General features: G+C 40.4%; 1 protein-coding gene across 12 annotated transcripts in view; it reads right to left on the reverse strand.

Moving 5' to 3' along the window:
- HIVEP2 (HIVEP zinc finger 2) overlaps nucleotides 1–12,173 on the reverse strand; it is a 136,417-nt gene that overhangs the window by 50,149 nt on the left and 74,095 nt on the right. For 11 of the 12 annotated variants that reach the window (XM_021553152.2, XM_021553141.2, XM_021553150.2 and 8 more), the window contains one exon: nucleotides 1,926–2,023. The exons of the other annotated variant lie outside the window; for it this stretch is intronic. The gene's annotated coding sequence lies outside the window, so the exon portion shown is untranslated. The remainder of the gene's footprint in view (nucleotides 1–1,925; nucleotides 2,024–12,173) is intronic. 12 annotated transcript variants of the gene reach the window in all.

The raw sequence follows: 12,173 nt of genomic DNA on the forward strand, positions 1-12,173 counted from the left end.
ACCCTATCAGTATTAAGTGCTTGCCTTAATAACCTTAGCACACAAGGTAGTGGCACATATCATCATAGTTACACTAACACCGGTTTAAACTACATTAATTGAGAGCATCTATTCTAAAATTTAATTGTTCCAAACAAAAAGTGAAGTGTGCTATCATTTGGCTGACACATTATTGGGGAGAGGTCTCAGTGTACAAGAGCCACAGCAAAAAGGGTCCAATGCACACAATGCCATTAAGTTACATGCTAAAACAAAACCTAAAAGATGTATGCTAAAACCCCATTTTAGAGGATGGCTGCCATACCCTTGTGTACCAAAGTTCTCAGTTTTCCACTTAAATCCTGCCTGGTGAGTCAGGACATGGCCAGGTTTCCATGCTCCAGCAGTGTTCCATTACTCCTCCTTATAAATTTCACACGCTGTTAATGCTTTCCAAACTGGCAACAGAGCTCAGGGGTGCATGAGGACAGTTTATTTTCCTGCTGAACTTTAAACAGAAATTCCACAGGACCTCTGGCGGGGGTAACAGCCCTGCTGACAGCCATCAGTTCACACCCTCTCGCCCACCCAGCTCTGATCCCAGGCTGTGCAGAAACATCTCGGTTGCACTCAGAGATTGCACAGGGGAAAGAGAACAACGCAGATACCCATGACTCCCATTGCAGGGACCTTGAGAGGGATCCATAAGAAGAGATATCCCATATAGCAGCATCCTGGACTGCAGAATATTTGGGATCAGTTTCAGGGTTGAGCAAAGAGTCAAGGGATTGTCATTCTCAATTTAACCCTTTCTTTCACTGAATTAATATATAGAATGAAACACAGATCCAGCACTATTTACATAATTCTGAAAAATCTGGTGGGGTTATATCAAAATATATTCTGTGTTTTCTTTGAACACCTTCTCCTGTGCTCATGATATCACATGAGAATCTCCAGGGTCTTCCTCATACACCTAGCTTCTATGGCTGAAGATAAATATTGGATAATTAAAAAAAAAAAAAAAAAAAAAAGAAAAGAAACTCAATGAATGAGAGTGAGAGAGTGATCAAACTTTCCGTAACCTTTTACTCTTTCAAGCTTCTCTAAATTCTAAGGGCTAACAATTCTTTGACCATCAAGGATGTGCCTGAACAAAGAAGATGAGAGAAGAGCAGTTTCTCAGTGCTTCAGGTCTCCTATAGCAAGAAAAGTAACTGTATACTACACACAGGCACAGTTTTTGAGACTGTGAATATGAAAACTGACCAGCTTGGGACTACCAACCCTAATAAACATGGTGCTGCAATCAGTAGCTGAAAATGGGCCTTTTCTTGACAAGATAAATTGTCTTCTGAACTATCTGATGCCACAGTAAGACCTCTGTTGGGGATCCACTAAATTTAAGCTTAGGTGTTATTGCATACAACAACATTAGCACTTTAGTAACTGCAGTTTCTGCCCAAGTGTTCAAGACCCAGTGGAAAAATTAAACTTTGAACAGTACTGTCCATGGTGCACTTGAAATGGCAAGATTGTCAAGCATAAATCACCAACTTATATTTTAGTAAATAAAAATCCCCAGACATTTCAGATATAAAAACCTCACCCACCATATCTTGTATTTTTACAAGCACACTTTTCTGCTTGTTTAGTTCAAGAAATGGAGTCCCTGGATACTTGATACAAGAACTGCATAACAGAAGGGAAAGTGAAAAACCAAATATGTGGACAAAGCAGACATCACTTCCAAATTAACAAAATCCTGCCCCAAAACAGAAATACCTCTAATTTTGGCAAAAGCTGGCTTCAGTTGTAACAAAAAGACATATAATCAGGATTTAAATGTGGGTGACTTCCACATGAAGCCTTTTGAGAATTAAAAACTGTGCTCTCAGACCCCCTCCCTCAGCTCACACAAAACCACCCGTCCTTCACTCTCCTACCTGGCTGCTGCCATCAAAGGTGCAAGTGAGTAATGGTTCCAGTCAAAGCAATTTGGTTCACTACTCCAGCAAGTATGGCTGTTGACTCTCTCTTCCACCTATTTGGAAAACATATATTAAAGACTTTTAACAACTGTGATCAATTCAACCTGCTGTTTGATTTTATAACCTGGCTTTATGGTGTTGGCTACATCAATACATGTAAGAACTTCAGAGATTGTCACAGTCCTTCTTGCTGCCTTCAGAGCAACGTGGCATCAGCAATCAGTAGCTCTCCTGTTGTTTCCAGCTTACTGTGGGCTAGAATACACATCAACTAATGCATGTCAAAGTGAAAGCAATAGACATACAAGGCCAGTAGGCGCATAAAATAATTTATTTTCAAATGTGATATATACAAAAAGCAGGATAAACACAAAGCATGAACTGTCTTTGTAGTATCTTTACATTTAGGCCTTATCATAGCAAGAGTTCTGCCTGACTTCTGTCTAATTTTGAAAACATCATGCCCAAATCCTAACTTAAAAACACATAATTTTAAATTAAATGCAAATACTTTCCTGTTATTGAACCAGAGCAATGTGATTATCTTTCATCCTGCTTCTTTCCTATTTAGCACTGTGCTTTAAAAGTGAGATCATGTTTAGGAATTCCCTTTTCCATATGATGCAAGTATGTTTTAGAAAGTAAGTTACCAGCATGCACTGTGAAAAACAGACGTAATCCTTACATTTCTCCTTACATGCGATGGCACTCTGGGAAAGACCACAAAGTACTTTCTGCATACAAAATTAGGGATGTGTGCAGGAGTGTACGTGCATCCGAGGCACAGAGCACCAGGAGATATGTTCATTAATACGTTAGACAGCCACAGACTGCTTTGCTTACCCCTAACTGGGGCATACAGACAAGGTACCAGGAACTGGAGACTTAAGTCTAGTTTGTACACAGCAGAGCTGACTGAAATGCCCCCCTTGTTAATACACAGGCAACAAACCTTCACTGCTCTTGCATTCAGTGAACAACGTACTGCAATGGGCCTGGCTGTTCTGATTTTGCCAAGACTGGTGTGAACAACAGACAACCACAGCACACACGTTGCTCAGGGCACTTTCTTTCAGGCTTCCCCGTGACCCTGAATACCCAAATGTGAGATGCCAGGTGATGTGATGGGTAGGCAACATGTGTGAGCATCCCAGGTGGGTGTGCTCCTGCACAGGGCAGCAGCCCAGGGGTGCACAGGGTTCCAGCAAGAAGTGCAGCTCGTGTCACCTCTTCTCCCGCTCTTTTGCCTTGGCTGTGTCAGTGGGCCCTGGCTGGCTACCATCTCAGGTGATCAGGTCACCACAGCAGAAGATGGTACATGCTCCTCAAGGCCTTACACAGGTCATGGCAGAGGAGCATGTCAGAGGACTTGGACAGGAAAATCTCAAACTTAGCCCACCTAACTTGCAGATTTGTGCCCGTGGCTTGACCATAACATAGCCTGAAGCCAAAGCAAACTTCCCTCTGCTTCCAGCAGGGAACCTGTCCTCTGTGGGGTAGGTAGCACATGGTGCTTCCCCTGCAAGCAGAGCACAGATGTGAGCTAGTGAAATAGGGTGCCAAAAACTGAAAGGTAAAGCAGGCCTGGAAGTGGCTGGCAATAAAACAGACACGCTTACGCTGTTTTTCCCTGAAATGTTTGCTACCAGAAACAAAAACAAATAGTAAATGATAATGTATTATTGACCAGCCATATCCACAGCAGTCTATACAGGCATCTGAGTATATAAAATAACACATGCTCTGGCTGTAGCCCCTGGCGCTTTATCACACCAATCTACAGCTTTCTAGGAAATGATCTGAGTGTGAAGCCAGGAACCACTTTTGAACCTCTGAACAGACAGGGCCCAATATGGTTTTAATCTGTTGGTGAAACCTTGGCACAGCTCTACTCAAGGGCAAAACTCTGTATGTAGTAGGGCCAGCATTTCAATTGCTACTTTTACAATTGACCTGAAAAATGTCCCAGCCAAAAAAGCAAAGCAAAGCAATAAAGAAGTCATGAGTCCTTATTCTCCCATGCTTCAGTAGGACCTAGGTATAGTCTGGATTGTAGCATCCTCCCCCTGGAGTGGCATGGATACCTTCCAGCCCGACAGCAGATCCCCCTGTATTTTCACAGGCCAAAGTTATTGCACAGTTATTTCTAATTAATATGCATCATGAACTTGTTTATCCTATCTGCAACCTAAAGACAAAGGTTTTTATTCTCATTTACGCTCAATCCTCTCTATGGGACCCTGGCAGAAGCAGAGGAGACTTTCAAGAAAAGAAACTAAAGCCGTAAGTGAGACATCATTTATGGAACAAAAATCACACTTCTGCTGCCCCAGCTTCATAGAGAAGGTTTAAATTAAAATCCACAAGGAACACTATATTCCATTTTGCCCTAACTTATTTTAGCTCAAAAATAATTGGATCCAATGTCTTCCCTCTTGTTGTGGTAACCTCTCTATCTTCAACATGGTTCCTCAAAGAATGCTCTAGCATCTGATGCATTCAATTCAGGCTGGATCAGTTTCTGAGTATTTAAGAAACTTAATCATTACTTACAAGGAGGCAAAATATTCTCCAAACCAAGATCTGATTAAGGACAGCAGGGTTTTGTCCTGGCAGTACTAGGGCATCTCCTTACTAACACAGAATCTCACAGCAGCACTGGGTCTAGAAAACAGGACATGGTCTGAAGGAACAGCCAACATACAGAGTCTCTAACAAGCCAAAAAAATGCATGTGTCGTCAAACAGGATTTTGCTGCCTAATTAAAGCTTGAGAGTTATTGTTGGGATAGCAAAACCAGGAACTTTTGTTTTTATCACCGCATTAGTAAAAATTTGAGCAATCCTTTGCTCCTTTGCTGCAGAAGAAAACAAGCGTGCCTCCAATGCCTGCCCACCAAAGAGACAGCAATGCAACCACCACTGCTGAGCATTTTTTAGCATTTATAAATTGCTAGGTCTCTTCTTAAAACTAACAAATTATTAGGCAAAAGGAAATTACTTCAAGTTGCATCAGAGGAGGTTTATATTGGATATTAGGAAAAATTTCTTTGCAGAAAGAGTTGTCAAGCCTTGGAACAGGCTGCCCAGGGCAGTGGTTGAGTCACTATCCCTGGAGATATTTAAAAGACATGCAGATGTGGCATTTGGGGAAGAGGCTTAGTCATGGACTTGGCAGTGCTGGGTTAACAGCTGGACTTCCAACCTAAACGAGTCTGTGATTCTATTTGGTCACACCTGGTCATGGCTCTCCTAATCTCTCCTGCAGTTGTTTGACAGCTGCTGGGACTAGGAATAGACAAGTTCATCAAAAGGGAAATGACAGTATGAAAATCACAGCATGTCTCACTGTTTGGAAGAGCTTTTTCAATTTGAACTTTGCCTCTCAAATGCTCTGGGAATAGCCTTTTACACAGGACCTGGAAACACAGGCAGAAGTGCTCTGATAATGACTCTTACACCATCTGCTTTTGAAAGACTCCGAGCAGCCTTGGAAACACCTGTAACCATTTTCTAATCATAAAACTACACCTTCAGTGGTGACACAAAAATGTAACAGAGACATCAGCATCATCTGACCATAAGAATTAAGTCATGTCATGGATCAACAACAAAATCTTTGCTTTATATAATTTCTTATATATTTGTTAAACTGACACTGTAAGGTCAGTTGAGGGTAGGGGGTTGACAGGGAGATTCCTGTGCACCTTCCAAAGCAAAAAAAGTCAGAAATCTCATGTGTATTTTAATCAGAAACTATAATTTTTGGAAAGCAACTGGATAATATTTTACTGCTAATTACTCAGAGATAACTGCAACAGTAAAGAGGTGACATTTCTTCAAGAGTACAAAGGGCAAATACAGCCATACCCATGTTACTCCTTAACTGGCTTGCAGCAGATAGCATTCCAGCACAGACTGTAACTTACCATGGTTTGGGAATTTACCTAAAGTCTCACTTTGACCAGGTCTGTAAGGTACCACTAAGTTGCAGCCAGGTTCTAGGATTATACAGAATAATTTGTACTAAAGAACAGCCAGGCAATATGGGTAGAAAAATGTGCACACTTCTGCAATGCATCAACAAACAACTTAAACTCATGGCTGGTAACACAAAACAGTGGGACTATATGCAAATCTCCTATTCCAAACCATCTTACATGAGTTCTTTCTTCATATATGTTTTCTTACTTAATGCAATGAATTGACTATAAAAACTTCTGTACTGTAATATGTAGAGAATGTGAAGCCAGTCAGAGTGGATTATCTAATATTTTAATTTTTTAGTTTTCTCATTTTTCTCTTTTTGCTTCTTTTCTCCTTTTCAAACACGAAGGTTCATAGAACCGTCTGTGAATTATCATCTGTTATGGCAGAGATAAGAAGTCTGAAATTTGCTTGATTGCAGCTATGATACATTAAGTTCCAGGCATCAATCTCAATTGCAGCACTTCTTCTCCAAATGGGCAATATTTCACAGTTATCACTCTCTAAACAAAACACAATTTATTATACACACAATTTGATAGTTATGGCAGCTAACACTAGAAGCAAAAAAGTCTTCTGACATGGGGAAGGTAAAAGTAATGTCATACTTTAAATTGACTTCATATGATCAATAGCAGAAGACAATATCTGGTAGACAAGTCTGTGAAATTATGTTCATACCTTGACCAAATGCAATCATACCATATGCAATTGAATTTGGAAAATGTGGAAGAAAATTATTCCCATTAGTTTACTGGTGTTCTTAATGTGTGCACACAAATCATCTTTGAATAGATGAATTAAATACTTAAAGCAACTCTACCTTTGCCCTCTTAATTCCAGGTCATTCTGGCAGCTCCTGTTACTGCAGAAATATGTTTGCCTACAACCAGTTAGATAAAATTAATGGATCAAATCTTGAACTACTTCCAAAGTAAAAGGTATATAATTCATTTTTTGAATCAAATGTTGCTATGCTGTAAACATTTTTGTCTTCATTATTAAAACAGCAAGAGATTTGAAGCCTGCATTATTTTTCAGTATATTTTCTTCTTTTGTTTTCCACAATTTTATCAATCGGAGTGTGATGGCCCATTTAAATTTTTTTTACAGACAGCTTTTCTTCATTTTGGTATCCTGCTAACACCATTTTGCAGATCTCAATGAAAAGAGCACCAAGAAATATTTGTAAAATTTCAATTTGTTCAAATGTGTATGTGCATAAATATATGTGCATATATATGTATTTATGTACATTAATATATGTATATACCCATATGTGCATATCTGTACATATTATAGAAATAAAACTAGATATATTTACTAATGCATGTATGTTAGTGGAGCTGGTTTTATTGTCTCTCTGGTTCTGAAATCCAAACAAAATTTAACTAAAAGGATCATCTATGAATTTTGTTTACTTTACACATAGGTAATTCACTTTATTAAAACCAAGAACCTAATTTCTTCTTGGGAGTCTCCCTATGTTATCACCTCTACCTTCAGAGCCGAGTCTGCACAGGAGCTTATTTTGCTGCTGCCATTGAAACTATGATTTTGGGCTACATTTTTTTTTTAACTTCAGCCAGGAGCTAAATTATCAAGAGCATATCCCCCTAAGTATAGGTCCATAACCTGACTGCAAATAACAGTTTAGACACCGCCAGCTGAGACCAGCACCCTCACTAACCTGATGCTTTAGACAATGGTCAAGCTGACAATTAACACAGTGTCCTCAAACACACATTGCTCAACCCATTTGCCCAGCCTGCTGCTGCCAAGAGGGTGCTTGTGCAGGCAGCTGGCAGGAAGATGGGAGTACATCTGGCGATCCTCCGAGAGTAGGCAGGGAAAATGAAAACATCAGATCTCAGCCAAGCCCAAGATAGGATTCTAGGTAAAGCTCATGCTCTATGGGATCCAAACATGCTCTTTGGCAAAATAGACTTTGGCAAAATCATCACGAGGAACCTCCTACACTGAGTGGCCTTGGCTTCCATTCTCTCTTTGAATTACTCCTCTGCTACAACACACTTGCACTGGAGAAAACCAAAGCAGCAAGGTGCACAGTGAAGAAACTGAGGCCAAGGCACTAAGCAGCCCTTAAACCCCCTAAGCAGGCAGGCTACAAGATGGCAAGTATCCCACTAGACCATGGCAATCATTTGAGCTGTCAAAACTATCTCCATCTCCATGAAAAGACCATTGCAACATCAAGCCCATGGCAGAGTGACAGCCATTGTGCTGGACAATCTCACAGCAAGTGAAAGCTAACTTGTCCCTGGAAGGTTGGCAAATGGGTCAGCCATACAGGATAACAGGAGGGAAGTGGGATGTCTGTAAGCAAGAGAGTTTTGTCAGCAGGGAAAAGAATCTAAGGACTTAGGGTCTGTTTACAAAGTTTTGGTTGTTACCTGCAAAATCTAAACTAAGGTTCCTTATAAAATAAAACTAAGAGCTCAGTGAGTCTGGTGTTAATTAAAAGTATAGACTTCACTTAAGGCACTCTGAATTTAGACCAGATAAGCTGAGATCAGTCTTGGACAGTTGCAGAGACAGCTTGTATAGCGCAGTATTACACACCTGTTGTTTCAGGTTGGCAGCCCCAGTGTAACACCATCACTGGCTGATCATTTGTCTTGAAAATCTGAATGGGCCAGCAAACCATCTCTGAGCACACACTTCTGCTGGACATCATGCGACCTCTTTACAGAGAAACTACCTCACTATCCCTTGTTATTGCCACATTTAGAGAAGGCCTGTTTCAAGTGTCCTCTCTCCCAGTCCTTCGACTCTGGTGCTCCAGGTCTTAAGGCTACCAAGAGAAAGCCAGCAGTGAAGTCTTTGGTTCTCCTCAGTGAGGCAAGATCCCTCTGCTTTGATGTCAGTCTGCTCTTGGGGTGTGCTCACTAAGTCAGTAATTTCTCATGAGCATAGCCCTATCCATACATGGCAGGCTGGAGGAGGAATGACCTCAAACTCTGCTTCTAATCCGGGGGTGTTGCCAAAGCAGTGTTTGAGTTTGATGCATGAAGCGCAGAGATATTTTCAGCTACTGAATCACACTTTTGGCTCTACAGCTAACTTGAACTTCTCCTTAGTTTTGTTTGCAATTTTTCACACTTTGCGATCACTATTGACTCTCAGAAAAAGAAAAATAGGTGAGTTTTAAAGAAAAAAAACCCTGCATGATCATAAATGTGAAGAATTTTTTTTTAAATCAATTTTATTTGAATAACTTCTATTTTATTCTCTTGCATGTGTGGAGGAGTGGAGTTAAACAAATTACTAATAGATTATGGTGCACCACTAATATCTGGCTTCTTTATTTCACATTCTAAATATATGCTATTAAATGCTGCCAGTGAATGTTTTCTAATGATTTTTGCGTCCAACAAAAGAATGAAAGAGTCTGAAAACATGGCAGTGCAGCAGCAGTTAGCTTGGACACAGCTATACAAGAACTCTTAGATACATTCCTATAGCTGATGCAAAAATATTTTGCTATACCTGCCCCATGAAACCATATTCACTTGACCACAATTCACCACAATTCACAATTCAAACCAAAATTTGAAACTGGCCGTAGTGAAAAACCAAAACGTCATTTTACAATACAAAGGGCATAATTCTTCATTGACTTATCCTGCCTGTTACAACTGCAGTGAAGTTGCAATGAAGAAGAACTGCATCACCTCTCTGTCTCTGTGGCCTGAGCCTACTCTCTGATTTGGGAGGAAAGCTCTGGCAGAGAAATTATGCAACCTCATTCACAGCTAAGCAAGTAATTTAAGCAAGTCACTTAATTCCATCTCTAATCAGTAAAGTCAATTCAGCAAAGCAAAGCAAACACTCAAGTTGAAAGTGAGTAAGTAGTGTGCATCTTTTTGAATATCGGTTTTTACAGAGTAAGGATGTTGCACAAAACTTCCCTTTCCTTTGGAGCTCATCAGGCTGGAAGAAGGTAGAATTCAGCTGTTAATCAAAATGTCACTCATGCATGTAAAGTGCTAATCTTTTAAACTCATCTATAGATCAGTTAAGCAAAAACAAATTTTAAAAAGGCCATGGGACATATCCTTGGAGTGGATATATATATATATGCATATATATACTACCCATGAATTGCAGGGACCACAGAGGCAGGAGTCAACACAAAAAAAATGAGGTAAGAAGCTACCTTTGGAAATTCTGTACGTACACTGCTCATGAGCCTCACTGAGCCTTTACATAGAGTGAATTGGGAAATTATCTATGGAAAAAAGAGTGAAAAATAATAGGCACTTTGACTCTTCATTTATATTTTCCTCACATGGGAACAAGGAAAGATAATAAACACACTACTTTGATAAAGAATGCAGCTCTTCCCTTGATGGACTGAAGTAACAGGACAGCCTCTAACATCATCTGAAACCTATTCTCTTCCTTTACATTTCCTTCAGTCTTTGCAGGCATCATTAATCTAACAGTCAAGCACAGATCCCCAGAAGCATTCCTTGACTGCAGACAAGTGGGAAAGGAAGGGCCTGTTGCAAAGAGCAGGGCTGTAACCAGTCATGGGGAATTTATGCCCCAGCAGGAGGCTGCACCATTTGCCTGCCTCTGCCCTTCTCCCCAGATGAAGGAGCCTTATCTACCTTTGCAGATACCAGAATCAATTACAAATACCATGGGGCAGCCCTAAATTATGCTCTGCTGCCTGAGGCTGCTTTCTGCCAAGCTCGAAGGCAAGTCCCCATAGAAAAAGGCTGTGGGGAATGTGGGGAAGGGAGTGTGGAGTGCTGAGAGCCAGGCTCTACCTGTTCTTCCGCTCCTCCAGCTGCTGTCAACACAATGACTTGTTCTGCATTTGAGATTGCAATCTGTCCCTGCCCCAAAAGTGCTGCCAACTGTATAAATGTTTTCAGAAATTAAACAACTCCAGAAAAATACACATTATGCAAACATCTCTCTTCCCAGATGACACAACATGGAGCACCAAACACGAACAGAAATGGACCAAAGAAAGCACAGAGGCATTGTGGAAAAAACTCATTTAGTGAAGGGCTTCTCTGCCCTCTTTACAGCCATTAGGACAGTGATAATGCTAAACTGGCTGGTCAGCCACAAAAATTAGATAAACTGAGACACAGAACAGACCATTGAAAGCAAGGAGACGAACAGCAAAAATAAGTGAGACAGCAGATGGAAAGCAAAAATGCAAAGTCGAAACTGCAGCTGTAATTCTGCTGGTAACAGTCACATTTAAGAGTAGTTCAGTTTGCTTTCCAGTTTTGGAAAGGAAAAGAGTTTTCTTATTAAAAACCCCAGCTTGTCAGCTGAACTGCTGTGGGTTTTCCCCAGATATTTTGTGGGACAGGAAAATTATTTTTCTCCAAGCCTAGGAATGTAGAAACACTTCTAAGAAAGGGCAAAATTCTGACAACCGTCTAGTGTTGTGCTAGTACTGTTGGGAGGGGAGAGGAAGGTCACATCAATAAAATCTATAGCCACAAGTATTTTGGTTGCTGCTGGCCAGGGGTCAGTCCCTGGCACCGTTCAGAGCTCTCCCATGGTAGCACTACTTCCTTAGTCTTTCTCCTTTACTAGCACGACTCTTACAAATTAGGCAGGAAAAGGGTAGTTATTGTTGTAGCAATGTTTTTGTAGGTTTATTTGGCAGCTTTTCTAGCAGGATTTTAGTATAATTTTGATAACATGCAAGTATGAGAAAGAAGGATTTCCACATTGGCCAAAGAAACACTTGTGGCAAGACTACCTATTTTTAACATGGTTTATTCCTAGCACTATTTCAGACACAGTATTTTCTCTCCCATCTGTTGACACAGTTGTTTTGTTTCTCTGAAGACATAGTTGTCTGTCTCTTGGAGAAAAAAAAAACGAACACCAACACCAAGAATAGTTGCAGAGAAAAACATGAGACCGAAACCAAATCAAACAGTGATCTGGTCAAAAGGTAACACTGGCTAAGCTTTATGACTGTAATGTACAGCAATTCTTCAGATGCCTCTTAAAATTTACATCAGGTATTTCAAGTGTGACTGTGAATCTTTAAAATTCAGATCTGGTATACTCAACAGCTAAGATGGTTTATTGATCTAAGGAGTCTGTCTGCAAAGCTGCTATCAGAGCAATGTACCAGTCTGTTCACGAGGAATCTGCAGACACAGAGTAAGGTGCAAACACCTTCTTTAATAAGGGAAAGAAAATGTAATGA

This window comes from Lonchura striata, chromosome 3 (assembly GCF_046129695.1).
Source record: "Lonchura striata isolate bLonStr1 chromosome 3, bLonStr1.mat, whole genome shotgun sequence".
Taxonomy (NCBI): Eukaryota; Metazoa; Chordata; class Aves; order Passeriformes; family Estrildidae; genus Lonchura; species Lonchura striata.